Raw genomic sequence first — 27,233 nt, 5'->3', positions numbered from 1 at the left:
GTCTGAGTCACATGCTTCCGATGAGCTTGGTCAACCCTGAAGCCAACATTCTAGTCTCCAACTGCCTGATCCCCGCTGGGATCTGTAAGAGGATGGGTACACAGAACAGCACCCCAGCCACCCACCCACCTCACTGCCCAGGCACGCCTGGCCCCAGCTGCCTGGTGCCGGCCAGCCACAGGTTGTCTGGCCTTCCTGATGGGCACCAGCTAGACTTGGGGTTTCGGAGGGCGATGGCGTCACGCAGGATCCATCGGGAAATGCAGGGGAGAAGCCACCTCCAGGAAACCGCCTCGGCGATCCTTCTTGGGAAATCGCTCAAGGAGCGGGAGGCGCCGGTGTCCCGAGAACCGCTGGCCTCCACCATCCCGGGCCGCGGGCAGAGCCCCAGCCCGGTGCGGGCTCAGCAGGAGAGCGGCGAGGGCAGCCGAGGGCCAGGAGCAAGCCAGGGAGCCCCGCGTGAGGGCACGTGCCCCCGATCCGTGGGGAGGACTCTCCCCCTCGGATGGGTGAGAATCACGGCCTCACACGTGTGTCCCGAGGACTCCCCTCGGGAGGAAGAGCCTGGCCTCCCTGCCGGCCCTGCGTCTCAGGTTTCTGAAGCAGATTAGCCCCGCCGCACCCCGCACCCCGCACCCCACGCCCCATCCACAAACACGGGGCCATCAGATCGCTTGCTTTCCCCGTTCAATCACCAGGTACCCCAGGGAAGACCGAGGTCGCTCCAGGAGTCACTTGTGCAAAAGCAAGACTGAAAGATCTCCATTGGGAAAATAGATGTGAAACAGTTAAGTGCGTATTAAAACCGTGCAATTAATGGCCTGGCAGGGACCCAGTGCCTTTCGTAATGCCGACCCTGTCGGATGAGCTAAGCCACTATTTGTTTCCCTAAATTATCCCACATGTGCGTACACACTTGTGTGCGTGCACACATACGCACTCCCTCCTCCCTCCACTGCCAAGTGTCTCCCTGCACCCCTCACCCCGTTCTTAAAGGGGTGACGTGATTCAGTACCCGCGTCCTGTCGGGTCTAAGTCTTCCTTCCACCTAGCACCGGGCTGTGAGGACAGCCGGCCAGGACGGCTGCTCAGGCCACACCCGTGGCGTGTGGCCTCTCCATGCCACGGGCGGTTCGTGGGTCACGTTTGATTTCATCACCAGAGGCAGGACCGCGATTTAAAAAATGTTTCACTTCTGGGCTTTTCTATCTCGTGTCTTCCGACGGTGGCTGGCGGCAGGTCGTGGAAACTGTTGCGAGCCGAGCTGTGGGAAAGCAAGTCACCTGGCACTAGAAGCAGGTGCTACTCAGTCCCCCCTTAGTATGCACAGTGGGTGCTGAGGGCTGAGTGCCCAGTCCGTGGCTCTCAGGGGGCTGATGTCACCTTGAGTCTCCCCGTGAGCCTCCACTAGGTGACTTGCAGTAGCTACTACCACATCAATGTGCACAAACAGTTGTTGTGCTGTGCGTGGAGCGGGAAGCGGGGCGGCTGCGGCCCCGGCCCAGGCCTCTCCTCTTCCATCTTGGGTGGCTCTGCGTGCTTCCCGTGAACCGAAGCCTCTGTGGCTCTCGGAGCAGAGACCGCGGCCTGGTTTTGAGGTTCCATCGCAGGCTCCAAGCTGTAATTATATTTACGAGGAAGAAACAAATAAGCGCATATTTGCCAATCCAGCCAATTAGGCCGAACGTGAAAATAAACCTGGGAAGGGCGGGGGGAGGACCCACAGTCATCATCTTTATTTTCTCCCTTGGTGGTAAGAGAAGGTCCCCGCTTCCGCCCCCGGGCGCCCACCCACGGCTCCCAGCGGCCCCGGGGCTGTGTGCAAACTTTCGCCACCCCGTGCGGAGTGGCAGTGGGGGGTGGGTGGGGTGGGGGGCTCTGTCTTTTCTTCTCCACTAGGAACGGTGGTCCAGGTGGTCCAAACGGGGGGTGGGGGGCCGGCCCACCCCAGCTACAGCGGCTCCAGGCCGAAGGGTGAGCACACGTGTCTCCTGTACCTTGACACTGAGTTCCCATCCGGGGCATTTGTATTGCTGTTTGTCCTCAAATGGAAGAAAAAAAATGAGGACTTGCCATCCAGGGGGGGCCTCTCAGACCCCGTGTTGCTGGCCACCATGCCAGGCCCCGGTGTCAGCCTCCGACGGGAAGCCTGGCAGGTGACAGGTGTGCCGCTTTCCTAAGAACAAGCGGGTGACGGCCAGCCACCCTGAGAAAGGGGCTCTCCCAGGCAGCCCCGGGAACACTCTAGATGATGGGAAGGAGGGCTGGGAGCACTCTAGATGATGGGAAGGAGGGCTTGTGACCATCTGGATGAAGGATTTTCGGGGGGGCCGAGGAGATGTGCTAAGAGAGGAATGGTCCCAGTTCTTCCCGACGGGTCTCGGCTGTTCTGCCCGGTCAGAGGCCGGACCTGCCTGTGGGTTCCAGCAGTCAGTGCCTGTCCTGAGGCCCTCCACCCCTTGAGGCGGGCACAGCACCCACATAAAGCTGGGAGACCCCTTTATGGCCAGCCAGGGGGCCCTGAGCGTCGGCGTGAGCAGGGACCAGGAAGGGTTCAAACCCGCGTCCTTCCACGCTTCTTCCTGTCAGAGAATGGATTGTGAAGGCCTGGGGGGAAGGAGGGGAGGAGAGTCAGATGAACCCCAGCTCACACGTGTGCACAGAGCCGCTCAAGCGCTGGCTGCTGCCAGGGGGGTGTTTGCGGTTTTTGCGGCAGAGCGCACACTCCAAGAGGCATGAGCGGAGCGGAGCCGTCCGCGGGGGGGGGGGGGGGGGGGGAGGGAGGGAGGGCAGGGGTAGGAGGGGGGAAGCCAGGCCAGGCCTCTGCCCCCCTTTCGCCGGATGCAGCCCCAGGGCACCACCAAGGAAGAGCCACGGCCGCTGAGAACCTTAGCTCTCCTGCGCCGTTCCTGGGGGGTGAGCTGGAGGCATGGGCGTCCCTAAGGCCTCCTCAGAATGGGCGCCCCAGGCAGACCCCGCCCTCGGCTGATTGATGGACAGCAGTGCTGACCAGCCAGGCAGCGAAGCAGCCGACCCCTCCCCCAAGTCCCCACCATTCCTTCTGTCTGAGACTGGGACTCGGGATCTGATGCTCAGTGCTCAGTGGCAGGCGCCCTAGCACCTGAGCCAGGCCTCCCGCCCTGAAAGGTCGGTTCTGTCTGTCTCTGTCTGTCTCTTGGAACGACACTGTCCAGGTCCTCCGTTGGAGCAGGGGCATTGGTTATTTTTTAAAGTTGGGGTTTCTCATTGAATGAAATGTGGTCATCGCCTCTAGGCTGCCGCGGCTGGAGGTTGGATGGAGGCGGGAGACGGGCTCCGTCATTCAGAAAGCATCCAGCATGAAGCCAACGCCCTGGCTTCCTGCAGCCTGGGGATGAGAGTCCAGCTCCCCGGAAAAGTCGTATGTCTTACCTACTGTCCCTGCTTCCCCCATTGTCTGTAGCTACGGGGACAATCAACTCTCTCCTTTTTTTTAATGTCTATTAGCATATATTAATCGTGCAAAAGGGTTTCGTGGCGGTGTGCACGTACAAGCATGTAATGCGTGTTGATCAAACGCACTCTCCCGATTCCTCTTTCTCATCCCCCCCCACTTAATTCCCTAATTGTTTCCAATGGTTTTTATGGTTCTGTTTTCATCCATGCGTCTGAACTCCTTCGACCTTGTTCACTGTCTTTTCTCGGATCCTTTGCCTGGAAGTTCAGGTCGGCTACCCTCTCTCCAGTAATCCTTGGGACCAGAAATGCTTTCGGATTTATGTGTGTATGGATTGATTGGGGAGGGGCGGCGTATGCCTCATGAGATACCCCAGTCCAAATGTGTCATCTGTTTAGGTTTCTTTTTTTTTTTTTTTTTTTTTGTCGGTCATGGGGCTTGAACTCTGGGCCTGGGCGCTGTCCCTCAGCTCTTCAGCTCAAGGCGAGCGCTCTACCACTTGAGCTACAGCGCCACTTCCGGTTTTCTGGTGGTTTATTGGAGATAGGAGTCTCACGGTCTCTCCTGCCCGGGCTGGCTTTGAACCGCGATCCTCAGATCTCAGCCTCCTGAGTAGCTAGGATTACAGGCGTGAGCCACCAGCGCCCGGCGTGTTTAGGTTTCTTATACACACACAGGGATGGAGGTAATTTCGTTCACCATCAGTGTCCGTCACGTGAGCTCAGGTGTGAGCATCATTGGAACATTCCGGAAGGGGGATTTAGGTGCATCCAACCCCCCCTCCCCATAGTTGACATCTGCTTTTCCGTTCTTGGGGGCGTGGTTGCAAGTCAGATTTTCCTTGCTCTTTTAAGTTTCCCCCAGCATGCGCACAGAGACCGTGTACTGGGGCTGGACACGGCCCTTCCCGCAGACTCAGGAGGGGAGAATGAGGCGGGTCATCTGGACAGTTGCTAGGAAGTTTCTCCCTGCGGTTCTGGAAGATTCTTCAGATGCAGCTGCCCCTGCGTTACAGCACCTCCTCTATCTTCTAGAAAAATCACTTGGATCCGTTCCTACCTCTTGTCCTTCCACTCACTGTAGAGTGTGTCTTGGAAACTCATTTTTAGGAAGGTTTTGTGGCCAAGAAGGGTCTTGTTTTGTGAGCATCTTTAACCAAAACACCAACACCCCCAAATGGTCGTTTCTCCGTGTACATTAGGGTGTTTGCTCGTGAACGGAGGTGCCTGCCTCTCCTGGCTTTGTCTCTCTCCTCTGTTTTGTAGAGCTTTTCTGTGAGTACCCGAACTTTCCAATAAAACCCTTGCGTGCATGGTGCAGACTCTGAGGCAAAGTCGCTTGGTGCTGGGGTGGAATCTGCAGGGCCATTAATGCCCAACAGGGTTGAGAGCCGGCCTCTGGCCCTGCAGCATTTCTTTAGGAAAATAAATCAAGAAATTCTGCTTTCTGACGTGAACAGTGAGCGCCGACAGCTGGTGGCAGCTCACTGGGAGCAGCGCCGGTGAGTCCTGGGCACACTGCTGCCTTCCACCTCTCGGCACACCCCAGGAAAGGCTTTGGCGGCGGGGGGGAAAGGGGGTCCGCTAGCCCAGCCGGCTCTGGAGAGATCCCCGTGTCTTGTCAAAAGGACACCTGTGCAGGTTCGGCATCCAGGGGAAAGCGAGCCCCCTGTGCAAGCACTGGAAGCCCGCCGGGTTCCAGAACATTCTCTGAGTAACGTCCACAAAGCCACACGCACACGCGCACACGCATGCACACACCCCTCCTCGAAGCCCCGTGGCTGAGGGGGGTACGGGGAGCGTTTTGGAAGCCCTGAGGATGGAGTCCCGCGCTTTCTATCCAGCCCAGTGTGCTGCCTGAGCAGGCTCACCCCAGTCTCCCCATCCTGGGAAGTCTGGGTGCACTCCACAGCCCATCTCAGGTACAAAATCAGAGTGACCTGGGGCTTTGGGCCAGCTCTGGCCAGCGCGTGCCTGGCCATTGAGAGCCCCACCAACGGATCCCACGGAATGTGGCCACCGGCTGTCCACCTGAAAGCCAGACGAAACCGACCGACCAGCAGGGCCCACGGGTGCGTTAGCATCCCCTCCGCCACCCAGCGCAGGCTCAGGACCCAGGGCGCTTCCTGTGGAGTCGGGCTGCTGCCCACCAGCCCTGCCCCAGGGGGAGCGCAGCTGTGACCAGCACCTCTCTCAGAAGGCCATGCCTACCTTTCATTCAGCCCGGTTCTCCTGCTCCGCTCAGGATGTGCAGATGGCAAACCCCAGAAACAGAGTCAGGAGCTCGTGGATAGTCTTTAACCTCCCAGCACCACCACTAAAAGGGAAAAGGAAGATCGTGGGTGCATCGTTGCCGCAGAAATCATCCCACCGTCCATCTCCTCCTTCTGGAAGTAGAGGCCTCCTCTCTAATGGGTGGGCTGCCACCTCCTGGTCCTGCTGGGGAATGCAGGAGAAGGCTGGAAACCACGGGGCCATGATGCCTCTGGGTTCACAGGGATTGTCTCCCGCCTGTGGGAGGCAGCCTCCAATGAGGAGATTCGTTATCATTGACGGATGAGCTTGGACGGCAAGTTTCCGCCTGGCGCCTGCTCCTGTCAGGGTCCGGGTATGTCCTGAGGTGGGCATTCACGTGGTCACGGTCCGACAGATGAGCAGAGACTGAGAGGTGGTGCTACCCTTGTAAAGTGACACAGCTAGGATTCCAGCCCTGGGTCCTAAGACTCACTGATGGCCCTGATGAAGATGGCCACACTGGAGGGCAAACAGAAAGCAAGATGGCACCGCAGACCGCAGGAGCCACATGCATCCTGGGAGAAACTAGCTTGGACTGGCGAGATGAAACCAAACTGGGGAGAGGCTCCAGCATCAAAGGCAGTGGGCTCCCATGAGGGAGACCGGGTTGAAGAACAAGGGAGAACATAAGATAGTTTTCTGCCCAGACTGGCTTTAAACTGCGATCCTCAGATCTCAGCCTCCTGAGTAGCTAGGATTATAGGTGTGAGCAATCAGTGCCTGACTCACTGAGTTTTTGTTTATAATGCCCGTTTAATGATTAAATACGTTAGCTACTATGAGACACATCTGTCCAAACCCTGCCGGGACCTCTGACGGCATCGGGGTTTTTAAAAATGTATTCTGATTAAACACTGTACATGCTTCCCAGCCCAGTGGGCTGTTCTCGTTCACATGCGCGTGTCCAATGGTCAAGTCAGGTAAACACATCCACCCCCATCAGCTCTCCTTTCTCTGTGGTGGAAACGTTTAAAATCCTCTGGAGCGTTTTGAAATGTGCAGTCCATTCTTGTCATCCAGAATTTCCAGCCGATAAACGCCCTGTCAAAGACACTCATGTCCTTAGCAGGAGGAGAAAAAAGAATGAAATCAAGACATGGGAAATAGAGACAACACTCCTTAGTCTGTCGATAAGTAGACACACACCTGCATGTAGGGAAATGCAATCCGAATGCATGCAATTAGACGCAAAGTAAAGGAATGACAGTGTTGTGCTGTGTGTGTGAGAGAGAGAGCGCGCATGCACGCGCACACGCTTCTGTCTTTGGAGACCTGTAGCCATCAACTCACCCACGGGCTTTGGTCACCAAAGAGTTAACCGGACTCAGTCCTAGCTCTAGCCTCTCTCCAGTGTTCCTGGCTTCCCAGAGCCCCAGAAACTCCAGATGCCTGTGATACAATAAGCCAGGGCTCTGAGAAGACTCTGTGCCTGACATTGATTCAAAATGCTTATCGGAGGAATACCAGAGCAGATGATGTATTTTAGAAGTCGGGCACAGAGCTATTGATCGAAGGCAAAATTAAGACTTATGGTGAGGAGAGTGGCCGGCGGGGGTGGGGTGGGGTGGGGGTGGTGCCCCGGGTGCTGGGCAGCCGGCTCGACTGGCTGTACAATAATTAAAGTCAGGCGGGGTTGGTGAGATCGGTGGCTGCTGATTAGGCCCTCTGGTGCCTCCGGCTGGGCGTGCGTTTATTTGATTTTATTTTGATGGTTGGGGGCAGGTGTGTGTGTGTGTGCGTGCGCATGCACGCGTGCACATGTGCACACTGGATACTGGGTTTGGGAGCAGGAAGTGGGCTCGGTCCTGCTCTGGATGGCTGCGTGCTCTGATCTTCCCAGATCCTTTGCCGTGGTGGCCGGGTGAGGAGAGCCAGGCCCTGGCGTGCCCTTGCTGGACACTCACCACGCAGTGGCCTGCCACTGCCCAGGCCTCATTCCCTGGTGTCACGGAGGGGTCACGGGTCGTCGGCATTGGTTCCCCGCCCTCATCTTGGCCCGGGCAGAGGCCACCCTTCACCTTGGTCTGGCGGGAGCGTGCGGGAGCACCTAACTGGTCCCGACCCGTCCCTGTGACCACCACACGGGGCTCCGTGTGGACAGGGCGCCGTGATGCAGGACGGGGGGGGGGGCTGTGCAGCCTGTGAGGTGGTCTAGGCAACGCCCCCACCCCCGCCATGGGTGGGCACACCTAAAGGGAAGACCTGGGCTTGGATCCTGGGGGCCCTGATGGCTTTCGAGCAGGACAGCGCCTCAGCTTTGCTGGTGGACGGGTGTGTGTTCTGGGAGCTGGGGCAGGTAATCCCCTGTCCCCACCCTTTCCTGTCCCCTGCCCCTTCCCCCTCCCGCCTCGCCCTCCCCTCCCCCCCCCCCACCTCTTGCTCCTGGGAAGAAAGCTGAAGGCTGAGCACCAAGACGTTAATGCTGCCGCTGACCCCCAGCAAAGCCATGCCTGCCTCTTTGGATCTGTTTGATGGAAGCCTGGCTGGCCGGGAACCTGGCGGGGAGCCTGGGATCCCCAGGCCTGCCTTGATTTGTGTTTGAACTTTCTAGAAGGAAAAAAATCACACCAATACAGCCTCCTGGGATGCCTTTGGGAGCTCCCAACCACCTGCCCGGCCCCTCCCGCTACACACACCCCATTCCTCAGCAACCAGACCACTCACACGCTACACACATGCCCCGTTCCACAGCGACCAGACCCACTCACACACTACACACACGCCCCATTCCTCAGCGACCAGACCACTCACACGCTACACACACGCCCCGCTCCACAGCGACCAGACCACTCACACGCTACACACACGCCCCGCTCCACAGCGACCAGACCCTCTCACACACTACACACACCCTGTTCCTCAGCGACCAGACCACTCACACGCTACACACACGCCCCGTCCCACAGCGACCAGACCACTCACACACTACACACGCCCCATTCCACAGCGACCAGACCACTCACACGCTACACACACGCCCCGTCCCACAGCGACCAGACCACTCACACGCTACACACACCCCGTTCCTCAGCGACCAGACCACTCACACGCTACACACACGCCCTGCTCCACAGCGACCAGACCACTCACACGCTACACACACCCCGTTCCTCAGCAAGCAGACCCACTCACACGCTACACACACGCCCTGCTCCACAGCGACCAGACCACTCACACGCTACACACACGCCCCATCCCACAGCGACCAGACCACTCACACGCTACACACACCCCGTTCCTCAGCGAGCAGACCCACTCACACGCTACACACACGCCCTGCTCCACAGCGACCAGACCACTCACACGCTACACACACGCCCCGTCCCACAGCGACCAGACCACTCACACGCTACACACACGCCCCGTTCCTCAGCGACCAGACCACTCACACGCTACACACACGCCCCGCTCCACCGGGAGCAGAGCCCGCTTGTGCCCCCGCCCCCACCCCGGTCCGAGCCGCTTTCTCTGCAGACCTCATTCTTGGAGAGCACTGACTTTGTCAACAGCCTTTTAGACTAAACAGAGGAAGAGCAAACCGTGGGGAGGAGTCCCTCTGGGACGTGGCCCTGGCGCCCTCTGCTGGCGGGCGGCGGCGCCCGCATGCGTGGGGACCGAGCTGGGGTGGGGACTCCGTCCTCGTCCTCCTGGGGGCTGGCCTCCCGCCCAGGCCTGCCACGCCGCCTCTGATTAAAATCCAGGCGTTGGGCGGTGGCCCCAGCTCATGCCTGTGATTCCCAGCTACTCTGGAGGAGGAGCTGGAGAGGACCCCGGTTCAAGGCTAGCCCAGGCAAGTTAGCAGCCCCCCGCCCACCCCTCACCATCTCAACCAATGGGCCGACGTGGGGTGCCCTTGAATCACAGCTATGCACAAGGCCCGGAGTGTGGGGGGGTGTTGGCAGTGTGAGCCCAGGCTGGGCAAGAGGGAGACCCCAAAGCAAGGAAAGGGGCTGGAGCATGGGCGTGAGCGACAGAGTACCCCATGCTTGGGTCCCTCTGATGAGAGAGGAGAGGCCAAAGCCCAGGCCGGGCTGCCTCCCCTCCCTCACCCCTGCCCTCCCTCCCCACCCCTGCAAGCCATGAAGACACCGAAGGTGCCCAGTGTGGGAGACAGAACCCTCCCCCACTTCCCCCTGCACCCCCTCTTCCACTCCCCCATTCCCTCCCCCACACCCCCGTCCAGGTTAAGCTTCTAACCTACAGCAAGAATTTGGACAGGCAATTTCGGGAGACAGTTAAACGATTAGATAGTAAATTCACTTAACAGAGACTAATCGCCTGGGACTGGGTTTCATATCCTGTTTTGAAATAATGTATTTTCTTTTGTGCTCTGGTCTGAATCTGCCATCCTGCTTCTAATCGCGGGAGGCAGTGATTTCTAATCTTTGACCCTCTCCCGGGGAATCTAATCGCAGTGGTTTTCTGATCTTCCTCTCCTTATATGGTGAAGTGGGGGGAAGGAAAAGAACTCACAGCCCCTCCACACACACACACACACACACACACACACACACACACACACACACACACACACACAGAACTGCGTGCTCCACCAGGCAGCGCTCAGAGACACTGGGTGGACAGGTGAGGTCAGACCCCGCCCGTTAGACGGTCCTGAGTGGGCACACATGGCAGAGAGAGCAGTCAGACCAGAACTCACGATGCTGCGCACAGTGGCAGTGGGGAGCTGGGCCATCTGTCCTGGGCAGCATGGGGCCGGGTGGACCGGGATCGAGAGCAGGCTTAGATCACGGCCGCCCGCTCTGGAAACTTCCCGGTAGTCGGCCCTTCCCCTCCTCCCTCAAGCTGGGAGGTCTTGGGGTGTTTCCCCCCGCCTTTTAGCAATCCAGCCTGATACCCTCCCTTCCCCAGTGGTGTCTCCAGGAATCCTGGAGGTACGTGCGGAGCCCGGATCGGCTCTGACTAAAAATTGAGAGCGGCGACCTTGTGTGCTTCCCCGGCCGTCCCTCCCACACCCGCACCCCTTTCTCCGGCCCTCCCCCCGCCGGGATCCCCCACACCCTTTTCTCTGCTCCATTGCTCTGGGACAAGTAGAGCACGCCCGCCCCTCCCCCCCCCCCCCCCCCCCCCGTCTTTGTGACAAAGGGGAAAAGCCCTTCCCAGCTGAACGTGTCCTCTTGCTTGACAGTAACCACACTCGACGGGGGTTCCGTAACTCAGAGAAGGGACTGTTCCCTGCGGGGCACCTGGAAGCAAGGGAGGGAGAGAGGGAGAGAGGGAGAGGCGTGGTGGGGCCGCGGTGGGCAGGCCGGTCATTGCTCTCAGCCCCTCCCCCCAGGTCAGCGGTCACTCCGCACGCACGCCCGCCAGGCCCAGCTTCTGCTTGGGCGTCCCAGAGGGAGCCTCTCGCTGGACGGTGTGGTCACCTGGCTGGACTTCCTTCCTCATGGCCCTCCCAGCTTGCACCCCCAGCTCCTCGAAAGGTAGCCCAGAGGTCCACGCAGCCACGTCTCCCCAGGGTCCTACCTTGCTGGCAGACAGTTACAGAGAGATTGCCGCCCGCCAGGCACCGGTGCGCACGGCTGCATCCCAGCTGCCCAGCAGGCTGGGGTCTGAGGCTCGGGGTTCAAAGCCAGGCAGGAAAGTCTCCTCCAGGGAACCACCAAAAAGCCGGAAGTGGAGCTGTGGCTCAAGATGATAGAGCGCTAGGCTTGAGAGAAAAAGGCTGGGGACAGCGCCCAGGCCCTGAGTTCAAGCCCCATGACCAGCACCGCGACAGACAGACAGGCAGACAGGAGAGAGAGGAGAGAGGAAAGGGGAGAGAGAGATGGTGCCCAAACCCAGAAGCGGTCCCTCCCTGGCCTCCCTCCGCACCCCCATCCCCCACGGTTACCCACCAAAGGGCAGGTGAGCCCAGTGGGCTGCGTCTGTTTCCTTCCCGTGGCCTCTGCCTCATTTGAACCTGTGCTCACTGTCTTCCTCCCCTTTCTCCCCCTCCCCTCCCCTCACATTTGTGACTCAGACCAGGAGCGCGTAGGAAAACAAGCACCCAGCCAGCCATGCCCCCGCATCCCGGCTCCAGGTTGGCCTGGTCCCCACGGGAAGCCTGGGAAGGGAAATGACCCTTTTCGTGCTTTATTATCGTGATGCGCGACCGCGGGAGGAAGGAGAGACACAATAAAGTGAATGCTCCTCGGCCGTGTCGATCGTCCATGGCTGACGTTGACAGAGCTGCGGGAGCCCGAGCCGGCGTTCCAGGAGCCAATCATGGAGTCAGTGGGTGGTGACACGGCCCTGATGTGTCTCCCTGGAGGGGGGATGGGACCCCCAGGCGCAGGTCCATCCACAGGAGGACGGGGTGACAGAGAGCCCCAAGATGCCTGGCTCCGTTCCTACGGCTGTCCCCGACAGTCACCCTGAAAATCCGCTTTCTATCTGCGGTCAGCCGGCCTTCCAAGCAGGGATTCGAGATGGTGACTTTGCCTGCCACGCCGAGGTGGGGGGTGAGGGGCCGTCCAGGTGGGGACTAAGCAGTGCCCTGCACACCTGCACCCCACTGCCCCAGCTCACCCCCACACACACCCTAAGAATTGTGGGACCCCCGTTCCTTTAGAACCATGCGGACAGCCATGGGGTCCACCCCCCCCGGAGGTCATCGAAGAGTGGAAGAGCCCAGAAGACACCCTGCGAGAGAGCCTGCTCCCCGCCCCCCCCCCATGAGCTCAGCTGTGTTCTCTGGGAACCTCAGTTTACCCGGCCCCCACGAGAGAGGACAGCGATGGAGCTGCCATCAGGCAGCTCGGGGGCTGGAGGAGACGGTGAACGCGGGCGGCACCGGGGTCCAGCAACGCCTGGGGTTGTCGTGCGTGAACGGAGGCTGCACAGCCCGGACGAGGCGGAAGCGGCGGCCAGCGGAGCGGCGGATGCGGCGCTGACCACGCAGGCGCTGACCCTGGCCGGAAAGGTCATGCAGGTCCTCCGTGTGCTGCCCCTTCCTGCTCCCAGAGCACACAGACAGAGCCGGGGTGTTGTCAACGCGGGGGGGGTGTGGCGTGCAGACAGTGCCCAGGGCAGAGGGGCAGAGCGGGTGAGGGGCAGACTCCCGGGGGGCGGGGGAGGCAGAGGAGCGAGGGCAAGAGGTAGAGCCCGGCCCGCAACGTGGCTGCGGCCGCTGCACACAGAAGGGTGGAGTCACCTGTCAGTCTCCCGGTAACCTTCCCGTGGCGGTGTGAGTCGGGGGGTGCGTGCATGTGTGCATGCACATGCGTGTCTCTGGATGGCGTGTTGGGGGGCGCTTGGGTGATTGTCTGTGTCCATGTATGAGTGTGCTCCTTGTATGTGTCAGTGTGCGTCCCTGTGTATTCCTGAGCATGGGTGTCTGTGGATGTGGATGTACTTATAGACAGACAGGTGAGAGAAAGACAGACAGACAGAGATGATAGAGAGAGATGATAGATAGATGAAAGACGATAGGTCAGCAGACAGACAGACAGACAGACAAAGCCTCTCCAAGGCCCAGCCCTGGACAGCCAGAGGCACAGGCCTCCGGGAGGCTCCCGGCCGGTGCCCAGCCGCCCCTGCCGGTGTGGACCCGGGAGGCACGGTGTCCGCAGCCCTGCCCTGCCCCCTGCGGCTCTGCTTCCAGTGCCCGGCATGCTGGGACTCGAGGCGTGAATCAGGCCCCCCCACGTGGCCGCAGGGCCGGCCGGACCCGGCCTCCCGAAGAGCGGGGACCCTGGGTGTGAGCCCTGGCGCCCGGCCCTGGGACACAGTGTCTCCCCGGGGTGTCCTCGCAAGGTGGTAAAACTGTCTGAAATCAGTCACGGAAGATGTCTCCGGTCCCTGTGTCTGAGAGCCGCGCACCCGCCGCTGTGAACGGCGCGGTGAGGTCCGGGGACTGTCTGGACAGGAGCAGCGTGGCGTGGGCTCCACTCCAAAGGAGGGGGCGGGCTTTCCAGATGATGGGCGCGGGCTGTGGCCAGTCCCGATGGGCCTGGAAGGAAGATGGCCGGGGCAGGGCACCGCCCTCACCAGAGGAGAGGATGGGGGCTAACATACGCGTGGGGAGGGTACGTGTGACCCCGGGGGACGCGCGTGACCCCCAGGCTCCCGTGAAGGTCGGCCTTGATCAGCCCCGTCGCCGTCTGCCTGCTGCTTTGCCTTGCTAGAGAGGAGGTATGAGGCGCCCCGGGGTGCTGCGCCCGGCCTCTCCGCTGGGATTGGGGTGTCTTGGGGTGCTCTCTGCTTTGTCCTCCCTGCACACGTGGCCTCCAGGCTCTGGTGGCCCGGGGCCCAGCTTCCACCCGACCCCCACCCCAGGATCCTCGGCCGCTACGGAGGGAAGAGCCAATACCGGAACACCCTGCACCTGCTCCACAGACGGGAGCGCCGTGACCCCATGATCAAGCCGCGCGCCCCTCACCTGTCAGAGAGCATGGCGCGCTCGAGGCTGCTGCCGGCCAGGCTGAGCCGAGTGGCGTGTGTGTGTGTGTGTGTGTGTGTGTGTGTGTGTGTGTGCTGACTGCTGACCACCGAGGCCCGTGGACCACCTTTGGGGGGAAGGGGGGACGGGGTCCTCCCCTCTGCCCCGCAAACCTCGGGGCGCCCCGCGTGCCGGGCATGGGGTCTCCCCCCTCCCTCCCGCCCAGCCCCCACCCGGGCCGGCAGAAGGGGGACCGCACTCCAGCCGACGGGAGGACCGACGCTGAACCCGTCTAATTCACCCTCACGGTCTGGAGCTGGCGCCCTGCGGGCCTGCCTTCCGGCCAGGGTTCATCTGCCGTGGCCCACCGCGGGCAGAGAGGCCGGGCCACCCGCGCCGGACCCCGCAGACGGCCTCGGTCCTCTCTGCGGGGCAGGACGGGGGGGGGGTTATTATTATTCATTAGCAGCAGTAGTTGTCGCCCTTACTATTATTTCAAGTTTGGTAGTCCTTGAACTAAAAAGAAGCACTTTGACTCTTCCTCTGATGAAACTGAAGGCCGGGCCGGGAAAGCCCCCGCCCAGCCTCCAGCTGGAGTCTCTTCTGCATCCCCTTAGACCTCGTTGTGTCTGAGACTGTGAATCCCACGGTCGCACAGCTGGGGAACCTGAGCCAGGGCCGTCTAAGTCTGCCTGGATCACCTAGGCAGACAGGCAGGAGGCTGGCTGTGGGAGGATGGGGAGTGGAGGCTGTCTGTGGGAGGATGGGGAGTGGAGGCTGTCTGTGGGAGGATGGGGAGTGGAGGCTGTCTGTGGGAGGATGGGGAGTGGAGGCTGTCTGTGGGAGGATGGGGACAGGAGGCTGAGATTTGAAACGAACCGCCACCACCCCAAGGATGATGGCGTTGGGTTTGTCCACATCGGCTCCGTTTGTGTTTATTTACCAATCGTAAGTGAAGCTCCTCCAGTTCTCCGGCTTCCTTCCTGCCCCGTGTCCGGCTGGCTGGGAAAGTTAAGCTACGCTTGTGTGGGTGCTGGGCTTCTTCGCCAGGCTTCCCGTCACCCCTTGCACATCTTATCCAATCAGATGTTAAAAAAAAAAAAAAAACAAAAAAAAAAAACGGCCCCTGAGAACGCATGGAAATATCCGCCTCTCTCCTCCTCTCCCACGGTAGGAAAACGTTTTCCAGCGGTGACACTGGGCTCCCCACACTAAATAAATCCCCCTCCCACGTCTCTGATGAGTTTGCATTTTCACAAGATTCCGTCGCCAGTCCAGTCAAATCGTTCCTCGTATTTTCTACCACCTTGGGACTTAAACAAGCAAAAAAACCCTCCACTGCGCTCCTGAGGACTTCATGGAAGTGAGCACACACGCTCGCCATTTATCATGGGAAGCGTTTCTCACTTGGAGGGAAAATCAGGCTAGGGAGCTTTATTTGTTTGTTGATTGTTTTAAGTCCAGACAGCTCCCCGTGGCCTCCTAAATTAGACCCTGTGGTATTTATTGCTTGGTTGGTCTCTTAAAATCCAGATTGAGGGCCTCCTCCCTTAACACCTTGCCTTTTATTTTTGCTTTTTGTTATTGTTTGTTCTTAATAAGGTGACGTGTGATGGAAGTAAAATGCGGTCTCCAGGTTAGGTGATTGGGAGGCCAGTCAGAAAGGGAGACAGAGACAGAGACAGACAAAGGCTAAAGCCTCTTGAGGATCACTCACTCGGTAATCCCAGGCTGGCGCGTGCAGCCGTTCCTGTTCCCAGGAATGCCTATGGAGGACCTATCAAGGGGCAGGCTGTGGGTTAGACACTGGCAACGTGTGGACAGACAAGACAGGCATAGACTCGGATGCAGGACACTGCGTCTGCTACCTGCCGGGCAGCAAATGCTTTCTGCTCTCCTGCACCAAGTCCTTGCGTGATCCTCAGGAATGAAGTCCAGTGTTCCCGCCCTGGGGGTGTGTGTCCCCCACCCCGGGGCAGGCCGTGGAGAGGAATCGTTCTCTGACCCCCCAGTGTGTGTGTGTGCGCGTGTGTGTGTGTGTGTGTATGTGTGTGTGTGTGTGCGTGTGTGTGTGTGTGTGTGTGTGTGTGTGTGTTTACACAGATGAGGCAGCCACGGCATCCCACACAGCTGGAGGGGCTGGGTGAGCACAGGCATACCCCGTTCCTTTTCTGAAAGTTGGTGATTCCAAGAAGTTCTCCGCCAGATTCTCCTCAGCCTCGTGCACGCACGCGGGCGTGAACCAGAGGTCACTGAGCACCTACGCGTGCGTGCACTACATTGGTGTTGAATAAGTAAGACCCCCCCACCCTGCTCCTTGTGCAGGTTATAACCTCGCCCATGAGAAGAGAGGCATTGACACAAGTCCCTCGGGATCTCTGGAGCCACCCCCAGCCGGGCTGGGGACGCGGCACCATCGAGGGGCGCTGGGTTCGAATCCTGGCCCGGCCTCTGACAGCGCGTCACTCTCCCCCTGCTTCCTCCACCCCGCAGGGGGACCGGTGACCGTCCCCAGCTTCATGGGAGGATGCCATCGAGGGGTGCTGGGTTCGAATCCTGGCCCGGCCTCTGACAGCGCGTCACTCTCTCCCTGCTTCCTCCACCCCGCAGGGGGACCGGTGACCGTCCCCAGCTTCATGGCAGGATGAACCCACCCCCCCCGCCCCCACCCCGAATAGCGCCTGGCACGAAGTGAGCCCGAGATGTGAGCCGTTACGATCTGAGGCTGAGGCTCCGTGCGGGGAGCGGGCTGCAGCTTGCGGCCGGCGCCCAGGCCCGGTGCCAGCTTGTCTCTCTTCATTGGAACAAACGAGCCTGTGTTTGCTTTGCTTTTTCCTCCACTTAGAGCTCTCGGCCGCGGAGGCGCAGACCACACGGGGTAGCGGGTCTCCGGGGCGGCGTGCACGCGTGTGGGGTCTTTCCTTACACGCGGTCACGCTGACATCAACACGGAGCTCCGCGTGGCTTTGCACACCTGGGGGAATCTGGGGTGTCATTCTGGAGAGAAGCACTTGCTTACAGATGGGTAAACTGAGACTCGGGTGAGCTGGAACTCTCTCAGGGTCACAAGCAAGGGAACGTGAGCCGCGCCGGGGTGGACACCCGTGTTCCCACATCCCCAGGCCCGTTCCATTCTGCTTGGCCACTGGCCCGTGGGGTTTCCTGCTGAGAAGCTACCCCTGCTTTTCACAGGTCCGATCTCAGCCCTGGGCAGCTACTCGGGAGGCGGAGATCTGGGGGCCACAGCCCAGTCCGCACGTCCAACTGTAGCTCAGGAGATGGAGGTGGGAAGGTGGAGGGCTGAAGCCGGCCTGGGCAAAACCTCGAGACCCTACCTGGAAAAGCACGCTCCAAAAGACGGGTCTGCGGCCCCCTGGGGGCTCCTTAGGCCCCACGTTCAGTTCATTCCGCGGTGCTGCTCAGAGAAAGCAGGCTGGGCCCTCGGGGACGGCCTCCCCGGGGAGGGAGGACACGGGAGCTTGCAGGACGCGGCTGCTCAGCAGTGGGCCAAGCACCGGACACGTGATCTTCACCCTCGCTCCGGGGTCATGCAGGGATGTGACCGTCACCGGCTCCTTCAGCAGGAGAGACCCAGGGCGTCCCCGTCTGTGATCTGGAGGACCTGTGTGCAGAAGGGAATGCCGCGCCCCTCCTCTCCCCACACCTGTCCCCGACTCTCCCTCCCCACACACCTGTCCCCGACTCTCCCTCCCCCCACACGCCTGTCCCTGACTCTCCCTCCTCCCCACACGCCTGTCCCCGACCCTCCCTCCTCACCTTGGCTCTGGTCCTTGGATCTCTCAGGTGGAACGGCACTGTGCGCCCTTCAGCTCAGGGCGACTGTGGTGAAGCATTCCGGCCCGGGGTCGGCTTCCCAGCAGGACCTGTGGCACAGCCTTTTCTCTGCCAGGCGGGGGGGGGGGGGGCTGGGCTCTCTCTGGGGGAGTTCATGGTGCTCTTCTCTAGCTCCATGTGTGCCTCTCATCTGTTTTTCCTCCTTGAAAACCTCTAAACGGGCCTGTCTGCCTCGGTGCCCGGGGCGGCTGCCTGCGAGCCAGCTTGTGTGCCGCAGAGCGGATGCGAGGCGTGCCCTTGGTCATCTGGCCTGTCGTGGGCCTCGGAGCACGGGCGCTCAGAGAAGGCCGCAGCCGGGGCTGGTGGATAGGCAGGGCCCGGGGGCGGGGAGATTGGGAGGGTGCGGGGAGCGGGCCGGGACCCGGGAGGCAGCCGAGCCTGGCCATTAGTATTCGGCACTCAGGGAAAGCGTGCACGCCGAGGCCCCCGCAGGGCACCTCCGGAGAGCGGGGCCGTCCAACCTGCACAAACAGGAAAATAATTTTCTTTTCAAAAACGCCGCTGTAGCCAATTGGTTTGTTAATGGGTTCTGGCAGCCTTTGTATTAGTCTGAGAAACCATTCCCACCACCGTTGACAATGTCAAACTCATAAATGGCTCTTGTTAAATCCCTACGTCCAAATTAAATAGGAAACACCTGGGGCGCCACGGGAGACGCCAGCACCGCCACTGGGCGGCTGAGAACGGGCCCTGCAGGGTACGCAGGGTCACCCCGAAACTTACAGAAGGAAAGGTCAGGGAGGCCGGGTGCTGGTGGATCATACCTACGATCTTCCTCACCCCAGAGGTGGAGACCCGAAGAGTCAAGGTTCAAAGCCAGCCCAGGTAGAAATTCTTCCACAATTAATCGGCCACAATGCCAGGCCAATGGTGTGGCAAACGGTGAAGCATGTGTGTGAGCAAGAAAGCCGAGCAAGCGTGCCCAAGGCCCTGAGTTCGAGCCCCAGCACTGGTGCAAAGAAGTAAACATCGAAAGGGAAAGTCAGAGGATGCGTGGTAACCCATCAGGACAGAGCTAGGAGTGAGTTCTTCTTATACTCCCGGGGATAGACAGCTGGAGTTCTAACTCTGCGAAACTAAGGCCGTGTTTTCAAATAGATGATCAGCGTTCTCTCTTGCTCTCTGCCCGTGGCCTGTGTGTCTCTCCTCCCAGTCATTCCCAGTGCTCCATGAGCTTAGAGCTCAGGGCAGACAACCCCACAGAATCTTCTGCCATCTCCCGGCCCTCCTTCCTTGCTGCTCTTTGATCCTCAAGGGTAAACCTACGTCCCCCTGCGAGTCTCTGTGCTCAGCCTGACACCTGTTCCCCTCCAGCAAACATGGCACCTTCGAGATGCGTCTTCCTCAGCTCCCAGCTCCACAGGAAAGGCCTATTTGGGGGTCCACTGTGTCTGTCTTCTAGAAGCCATCTTAACAAGCTTAACCATAGCCCTTGTGTTGTTCCCCAGCCAGAGGATGCAGGGAAGATGGTTTTGGAGGGCAAATAAATACGCGTGCGGGCGGGCGGGCGGGCGCTCTGCGAAGGGCAGAGGCTGGGTCCCCTCACCCCAATTCCCTGGGTGAGTCAGCTGCGGAGGCTGACAGGGACTGGGGGGGGGTGTTCCTCAAGGCCGCGCGGGCATCCGCCGTGCGGGCATCTGCCGTGCGCCCGCCGGGCTGTTCTGGAAGCCCATGCCCGCCTGGATACCTGCTCGGGGTTCTGCTCTTGTCACCTCGCCCAGTCACCACGCTCCCTCGCTCTGTCTTACAGAGAATTTCCTGCGCTCCTGGCCACTGTGTGCACTAGACGTGCCCTAAAGAAGAAGACGCTCACTCCTTGTCCTCCTAAGCTGTAGGCGGGCCCTGTAGGTGACCTCCCAACAGTCTCTGAGTCTCTGGGACACGTCTGGGAAACACCTGTCAGGTGACTGGCGGGACAGTGCACCAATCAGCTCACAGCTGTGGGAGCGAGAGAGGGAGAGTCCATTTGGGGTCTGTCTCCTTGCACAACCTTTGGCCTAACTCTTCTGATTCTCTTCCGGAGAAGTCTCCACTCTGAGACCTCCGTGCGGGCCTCCCCATGGGCTCACCAGACTCACCAAGTTGGTCTGGCCAGATTTCCCCATATCCCATCGTCTAAACGTGAACCAAGATTTTACATATGTAATCTCTCCCTCTAGCCATCCACTCATCCATCTGCCCTCTGGTGCCTGGCCATTTTTTTTTTTTTCTGTTCCTGCCCTTTCCCTCATTCTTTTCTCTTCCTTTCTCATACTCTTTCTTTTTGTTTTTTTTCTCCACACCCCCCCCCCCCAGCCGCCACCTTTGTTTTCTCTGTGGCATTTCCTCCTCTTCCTGCAAAAATGCAGAGCTCAGGATTCTGAGATTGGAAGGGAAACGTTGAAGGGAATTTCTGGGGCTGTCGGAGCCTGGCGTGGAATGCAGCGACTTGGGGAAGTAATACCAGATGTGGCACTGGTGCCAACAATCTGCCCGAAATGTAAATGTGCGTGGAGCTCTGGTCACAAAAGCTCTTGCAGCTGGAGGGGGGGGTCGGGAGGAGGGAGGGAAGGGGGGGGACAGCCGCCCCTCCTCTGGAGCTGGCTGGAGGCAGGTCTGCACTTCACGTGCGTGTGTGTGCCTCCAGCATCCCCTCCTGCTTTCTTCAGAAAGGTGATCCATCTTCCCCGAGTTTCTTGGAGGCGGTTTTCCAACACCACTTATAACATATTACGGGTGGCTCTGTGATTCATGGGTTCACTTTCACCCCACCGCCCTCGGGAACCATCCGGGGATATTTCTTCTTACCTGGCGGTGGTGGAGCCTTGAGCAGAGCACAAGCTGGGGCACCCCGGTGTGGAGTGCAGAACTGGGGTGGAGGGATCCAGGGCCCCCCCAGAGGCTTTCGTCCGGGACTGCACGGTGTTATCGCCAGCCTCTGGCAGCCCGTGCAGCCAAAGATCCACGGTTCCCTTACACAGACTGACGTGAAGGCCCGGACTCCAATTCCAGACCAAGTGTACACAGGGCTTTCACAAGAACCCCTGCGCTTGACCCTGGCAGAGAATCCCGGGGTGGACCTCGAGCCGAACGCTGGGGGGCCAAGAGTCCTGAGACCTCTGGCCGCCCTCTCCCTCCTCCCCCTGCCCAGCCCCGCCGCCGCCCTGCCTCTCCTCTGTCCTGAGCTCATCCTTTCTCCTTGGGCTGTGTGTCTCCTCAGTCAAGGGGAAACAAATCTGCTTTTTAAAGCATTCTAGGATCCCCCCCCCATTTTTTCCTTGATGTACATGTGCTACATCCTCAATCTGCATGGTCAGTAAAACTCACTGAGATCAGGAAACACCAATAGCTGGCTGTTTGGTGTGATATTTATAGATCAGATCGTGAAGGGTAAACTTCAACCTGCGGATGGGCTTGGGCTCTGTGTGCAGGGCAGAGAGAGGCGGATAAATCATTTATCTGTTCGGTGTTGATCTGCAGGCGTATCTGATTTATAGGTGAACCATTTGTCTGTTTGGCATTTGTGTATACATCTATCTGATTTATAGATGAACCCTGTACCTATCAGGAGGAGTCATCTGCTGCGCTATACCCAGACAGAACTGAAAGGGAAAACATGACTCTACTCCTCACCCCCGCCGTCCCTTTCCCTGGAAGTACTTTGAGACGGATTATTTCTTATGTATAAAATGAGTCCTTCCTGCTTTATTAGAAGGGAGCGTGGCCTGGGAAAAACTGTCTCCAGGGCAAATCTGGCCCCTTGTCTGCTCACTTTCAATAAAGTTTTATTGGAACCCAGCTGTGCTCGCATTGAATTGAGTGCAGACTAGATGGATGCCAAACTGAAATACTGGCCTCAGGCACCGTGAGAACACTCTCCCTCACATGCACCTGTGACCTGCACAGACCGGCCCTGGTGCACCGGCCAGTATAACCGAATCCGGGGAACTGGGAGACGTGTGTGTGCACATACACGCATGTGTGCACACACGTGTGCTACTGGGGATCCTGGGGGCTGAACCCAGGGCTCCACACGTGCTAGGCCAGGGCTCTGCCGCTTCAGCTAAGCCCCCATCCCCAACGTCTGTGCATGGAATCCTGTGTTTGGGTGTCTGGTGCGGGTGTCTGCCTGCTGGTTCACGGATGGCACCTTCTAAAACCATGTTCTCACCGAGTACCAGACACAGCGCCACCCTCTGCCCCTTCCCCAAGGATGCTAATCTCCTTCCGGAAGCCCCTGACCTCCCCAGGCCCCACCTCCCCAAATACCATCCCGTGGTCAAATCTGGGGACATGCCGTGGGGGTCCACGGCCGGCTGTGTCTGGTTCATTACTTCGTGTTGCTGGTGTCTTCTGGGGTTTTGAAGCATAACTGCCGTGCACTCCGGCTTCTGGTCACGGCCTAGTGAGGATGGCTCTCCAGGCCGGCGCATCAGATTGCGCCAGAGCGTTACTTCTTGCCCGGCCCGGTCACCTGCTTTGGGCCTGATGGGGACACTGCTGAGGGGTTCCGGGTGGCCGCTGGGAGCCCACGGAGCCGCGCACGTGTGACCGCCTGCGTCCGTTTCGCACGCCGTCCCCCTTCTGCGTGTCTGTGGAGGTGCCAAGCGGCTCCTGAGACGCCGGGGACCGTGAGCGGCCTGTGGTCAGAGGGGGCGCGTGAGGAGAGAGCACCCCGGCTTCCTCCAGCCTGGCGCCGTGGCACGAGGTGAACATCAGGACTGGGAACCTCAGAGCTCCTCCGGGGGACGGGCATCTCCCGGGTCAGCCAATCCAGCGAGCCTCAGAGCCCCCCCAAAAGAGCTCGCTAAAAATACAGATGCTCCGCCTGGGCCCCAGGTGAACCCGGAGAGGTGGGGACACCCCGATCAACGCGGGGCGCCCCTCCAGTGTCAGGCCCTCCCTCTCCCCACGAGAAGGATTCCACCAAACCAGCTCCCAGGAGCCCTGGGGCCACACTGGCCGCCCCGAGCCCCCTTCAGCCCGGGAAACTGCCCACTGCACCCTGCCGGCTCCTGACCAGGCAGGGCTGGCCTTCCTTCCCCATCCTCCGCCGAGACTCCACACTGCCACCGTCTGGCCGCAGAGCAGAGGCCTGCAGGGCTGCCCGGCCGGCCACAGCTGGGGGGGGGGGGGGCTCCCAGGGGACCTCCCGGTGCAGAGGTGACACCACCTGGGCCAGGGACAGGTCCCGGGCCCGACCCCCCCCACGCCCACCCACAGAGGCCGGCCCCATGTGGGTCTTTAAACCCCTGCCTCTTTCTCGGTGTGTGGTCACAGGTGGGGCTCGGGGCTTGGTTACAGACAATGTGAGTGCTTTCTCCCCACTGCCTGCTGACACAGAGGACCCCCTCCCTCCTCCCCTCCCCCTCCCTCCCCCCTCCCTCCCTGCACACCTGCCCTTCGCTCTGGACACCTGTGCTCTGTGATGGAGGGACGGGGCTGGCGGTTTCTCCCAGAACCCCGTCCCCCGCCCCCTGCAGCACTGAGGCTGCCATCATCCCATGGGCTCCAGGCGGGGATGCCCGCTCGAGGTCCTGGGGTCGCCGCTGGTCCACGGCGGCCCAGGGCTCCCGGGCGGGCAGAAGCCCAGGCAGGCTGCAGCTGTTTCCTGCCCAAGCAGCCCGCAGATGCCCCCCCCCGCTCCCCCCCTGGTGGTCAGGGGTCCGCGTGGCCGTCGGTCAGCCCGGGGTCCTGCCTTCGCCCCGCCTGTCCCCTGGAGGTCGCTGTTGTGCTGTGTGAGCCAGGCGGGAACCATTTCAGGGAGCTGGACACCCTGGCCCCCCGTGGTGGCCCCTCGGGGCCGGGGGAGCGGGGAGCTGGCAGTGTAAGTTCCCGGCCTGCTTGAGGGCTTCTGGGAGGCCATGGCTCAGTGTCCCAGCTGACCACGGCCCCTGCCCCCACGTGCCCTGCCACCGGACAGAGCAGGTACTGAGAAAACGGGCCAGCCGAGCCCCACTTGGGGGTGGAGAAAGTTCAGGGACACACACACACACACACATACACACAGCATCAGTGAGCAGAGACCTGGGTTCAAATCCCAGCCTTGTTAGAAAGAGAACCTGGAAACCCTGCTCTTGCCCCCAGGCAGATACATTGCCGTGGGAATGAGACGAGAGGATCATGTATAGGACTTCACGCGTGGGACGGAGGCTCACGGGACGGAGGCTCGTGGGACAGAGACCCCGAGGTAACCAGGTGTTAGAAGCAGTGCTGGGGGGAAGGCTTTCCAAGCACCCAGCCTGGGAGGAGAAGCTCCATTTTTCATCCAGTCATGGAAACACACACAGGCCCGGTAGGGTAGAACAAAGCCAGGCAGGCTTTGGGCCCACTGGGCCCGGTCCTGTTTCCTCTGGGCTTGGTTTGGGGTTTCCCTGAGCCGCTGGCTGCCTCCTGCCTCCAGGGTGGGGAGGGAGGTGGCCCCAAGCAGGTGGCCCTTTCTCTTACCCGAGGGATTTAAGCCGAGTAGCCGAGGGCGTGCCGAGACAGCGCCAGGCCAGGCCGAGGCAGCAGAGAGACCAGAGCCCCTGGGTGGGGCTGAGCAGAAGCTTCTGGTCCCCTTTTGGTTTTCTTCCCCCTGGTCAGGTCAGTTATTCGACTCCCTGGCATGAATCAGAGTGCGGCGCACGAGTTGATTTGACCATCGCTTTCCAGAAATTCCCGCAGCTCTGCTGATTTGGACACACACACACACCCCTGGGGGGGGCCCTCCTGTGCCCCCCAAACCTCCCCTCCAGTCTCTGGTTCCAGCCCGAGGGTGGGGTGCTCAGCGCTGTCTCCTGAGGAACCAGTAGGGGGCAGGAAGTGAGGTCCCCTCCATGGGGGGGAGAGCTGGAACTGTGGATACCCCAGCAGACAAGCTTGGTGGGTGGCCAGCCCCGGTGTCCCGGTGACCGCAGATGCCCTGGAGTGTACACCAGCTTGGCTTTTCTAGGGTTCACTTTGGCACGGGGTTCCCTAATCGCGGGGTACGCCCACACACTCGCAGGGGTGTGTCTGGGACGGCCCGCTGCAGGGGTGTGGGAGAGAGCAGAGCCGATCCTGCAGGCGATGCGGTGGGGAGAGGGGAGTTAGAAGGCAAGGAGAGGAGAGCTGCTGGGTTAATTCCTCTTTCCTGGGGTGCAGAGACACCTGCCCTGCCCCGAGTCTGCGTTTCTTCACCGTACAAAGCCGCCTATTAGGAGAGACAGGATGTCTACCCCGGCAGCTGGCTTCGGAGCCCCTCCCCAGCCCCTCCACGGGCTGTATCCCTGGGGGGGGCCGTGGGCGGCGGGGGAGGGGTTGCGGGCAGTCTGCGCTGCTGCTGCTGCTGCTGCTGCTGCTAAGAGTGGAGTGGTTATCCAATTACTCCGACATGTGGCCGTTCTAGGGACTTGTAAGTGGATTAAGTTCATTATAAAAAGATTAGTCGTGGGATGGGGATGGCACATAACAAAGTGAACCTTCTTCAGAAAGTGTGGCCTGCCCTCCAGGGTGGGAGAGGGGAGGGGCAGGGACGGGCAGGAGGTGGGGGAAGGGGGGACTGAGCCAAATGGCTCTGTTTATTGAATTACCGCTTAGGGATTTGCGGGGAGGGGGGGTGCGCTTTGTGTTCCCTCCCAGCTGTGCCTGCCAGCAGCCACCGACCACCTCTCCCGCCCCAGCCCCCCCCCCCAGCCCCTCTGCAGAGCTGCTTCTCAGAGCCACCATCCTGGGCTGCTCCAAGAGGCTTGCGCCCCGGCTGTTCTGGGGGGGGGATGGGAGAGGCATTGATTGGAATAAGTTGGAGAGACTGGGGGGGCATGTTTAATGCTTCTTTCTCCTCTTCCTCCAGCTGCAGAAACTTTCCCACCTCCCCTCCCCCCTCGTACAGAGCATGTCTTAGGACTCTTCTGGAATCTGCCCTGGAGGGAGTTGGGGTGTCCTTGCCATTCCTAGAATAAATATCTGGCTCCGTTGGGGTACCCCAGGGTGCACAGCATGGGGAGGGGGTGTGAAAGAGAATCCGTGCGGAGCAGGAAATCCTCAATCACTCTGCGAGCCTTTCTGGGGCCCTAGACTCCCGCTGGGACTGGGGCTTGAACTCAGAGCCTGGGCTCTGCCCTTTAGCTTTTCATCCAATGCTGTCCCTCTACTACTTGAGCTACAACTCCACTTCTGGCTTTTTGGTGATTAATTGGAGAGTCTCGTGGACTTTCCTGCCCAGGGTGGCTTTGAACTAGGTGCCTTAGACTCTCAGCCTCCTAAGTAGCAGGGATGACAGGCGGGAGCCACCGGCGCCCCACAAATTCGTTTCTTGACTCACGGAAGAAGGACAAAAGCCAGGGGACACGGATTCCTCCTACGGGGGGCCCCGGCACCCCTCGCTCTGAGCCCCAGCCTGCCACGTCTTCCTGCTGCGGGTTGGCATGCGCACGTCGCGGTTGCTGCTTCTCAGGATACACCGCTCTTGACAATGCTGGCAGCTTTCAATTTATTAAGCTTATTAGGCAAATCAAACTGTCCTGAAGAGCCCAGATGCGCGCTGCGGAAGATTCATTTCAGGACTGATTTAATGCCACCTGCCCGGTTCGCTTCTTTCACATCTCCAGGTTGGAACTAAATCACTCGTGTCTCCTTGCATTCCTTCCTACGAGGGTTGGTGTTTGCAAAGTCGGCCAGGCTGTAAAGGGCCGGAAGACTCTGGCTGCTTCCGGCTCCTCCTCTTTAGAGCGGAGATGGTCAAAGTGCGTGGTAACTTTGTGTGTGTGTTGCGGGGGGGGGGGGGGGTCCTGGCCTTTTCCTCTCTTCCCTCGCATCGGCCTTGGTGACGGTGCTTGTGGAGCAGCGGTGGAAGGTACATTCAGATCATAGTCCTTCCCTGTGGAGGGACGGCCCGTGTGTGCCCTGGAGTCTCTGACAGAGCCCGAGCTGACACGTGGGATTCCGTCGGGACACGCTTGAAGTGTGTGTCCAGCCAGGACCTGCCGGTCCTTCAGATCCTCCCGGGGCTGCCTCGGAGGGTCGAGGGAAGGCAGAGACGGGCACAGAAGGGACGCGTCAGAACTAAAGCAGCCAGTGGCCCCCAACGGCCGTCCCTTGTTAGCGTTCATTGCCTGGGTCCCGCGTGATGCGCGTCATTTATTACCAGGCTTTTCTATTCATTTCCTGTTTAATCCTCCCCTGTCTCCCCCCCCCCCCCACCTCCCTAGGGTTACATCTGCTGGGAGCCCGGGCCTCCGGAGAGTCTTCTCCAAATCCCTTCTCTGTCCCTGCTTGGAGACAAGCCGTGTACCGTGGCCCTGGCTCAGCACCCGACCCCTGCCCC

General features: G+C 60.2%; 1 protein-coding gene across 1 annotated transcript in view; it reads left to right on the top strand.

Moving 5' to 3' along the window:
* Slit3 (slit guidance ligand 3) overlaps positions 1 to 27,233 on the top strand; it is a 245,361-nt gene that overhangs the window by 114,181 nt on the left and 103,947 nt on the right. The window lies entirely within an intron of this gene.

This window comes from Dipodomys merriami, unplaced genomic scaffold, assembly GCF_024711535.1.
Source record: "Dipodomys merriami isolate MVZ:Mamm:240054 unplaced genomic scaffold, mDipMer1.0.p SCAF_44, whole genome shotgun sequence".
Lineage (NCBI taxonomy): Eukaryota > Metazoa > Chordata > Mammalia > Rodentia > Heteromyidae > Dipodomys > Dipodomys merriami.
The sequence above is the reverse complement of the archived record's forward strand: the minus strand, read 5'-3'. Positions and strand labels throughout refer to the sequence as shown.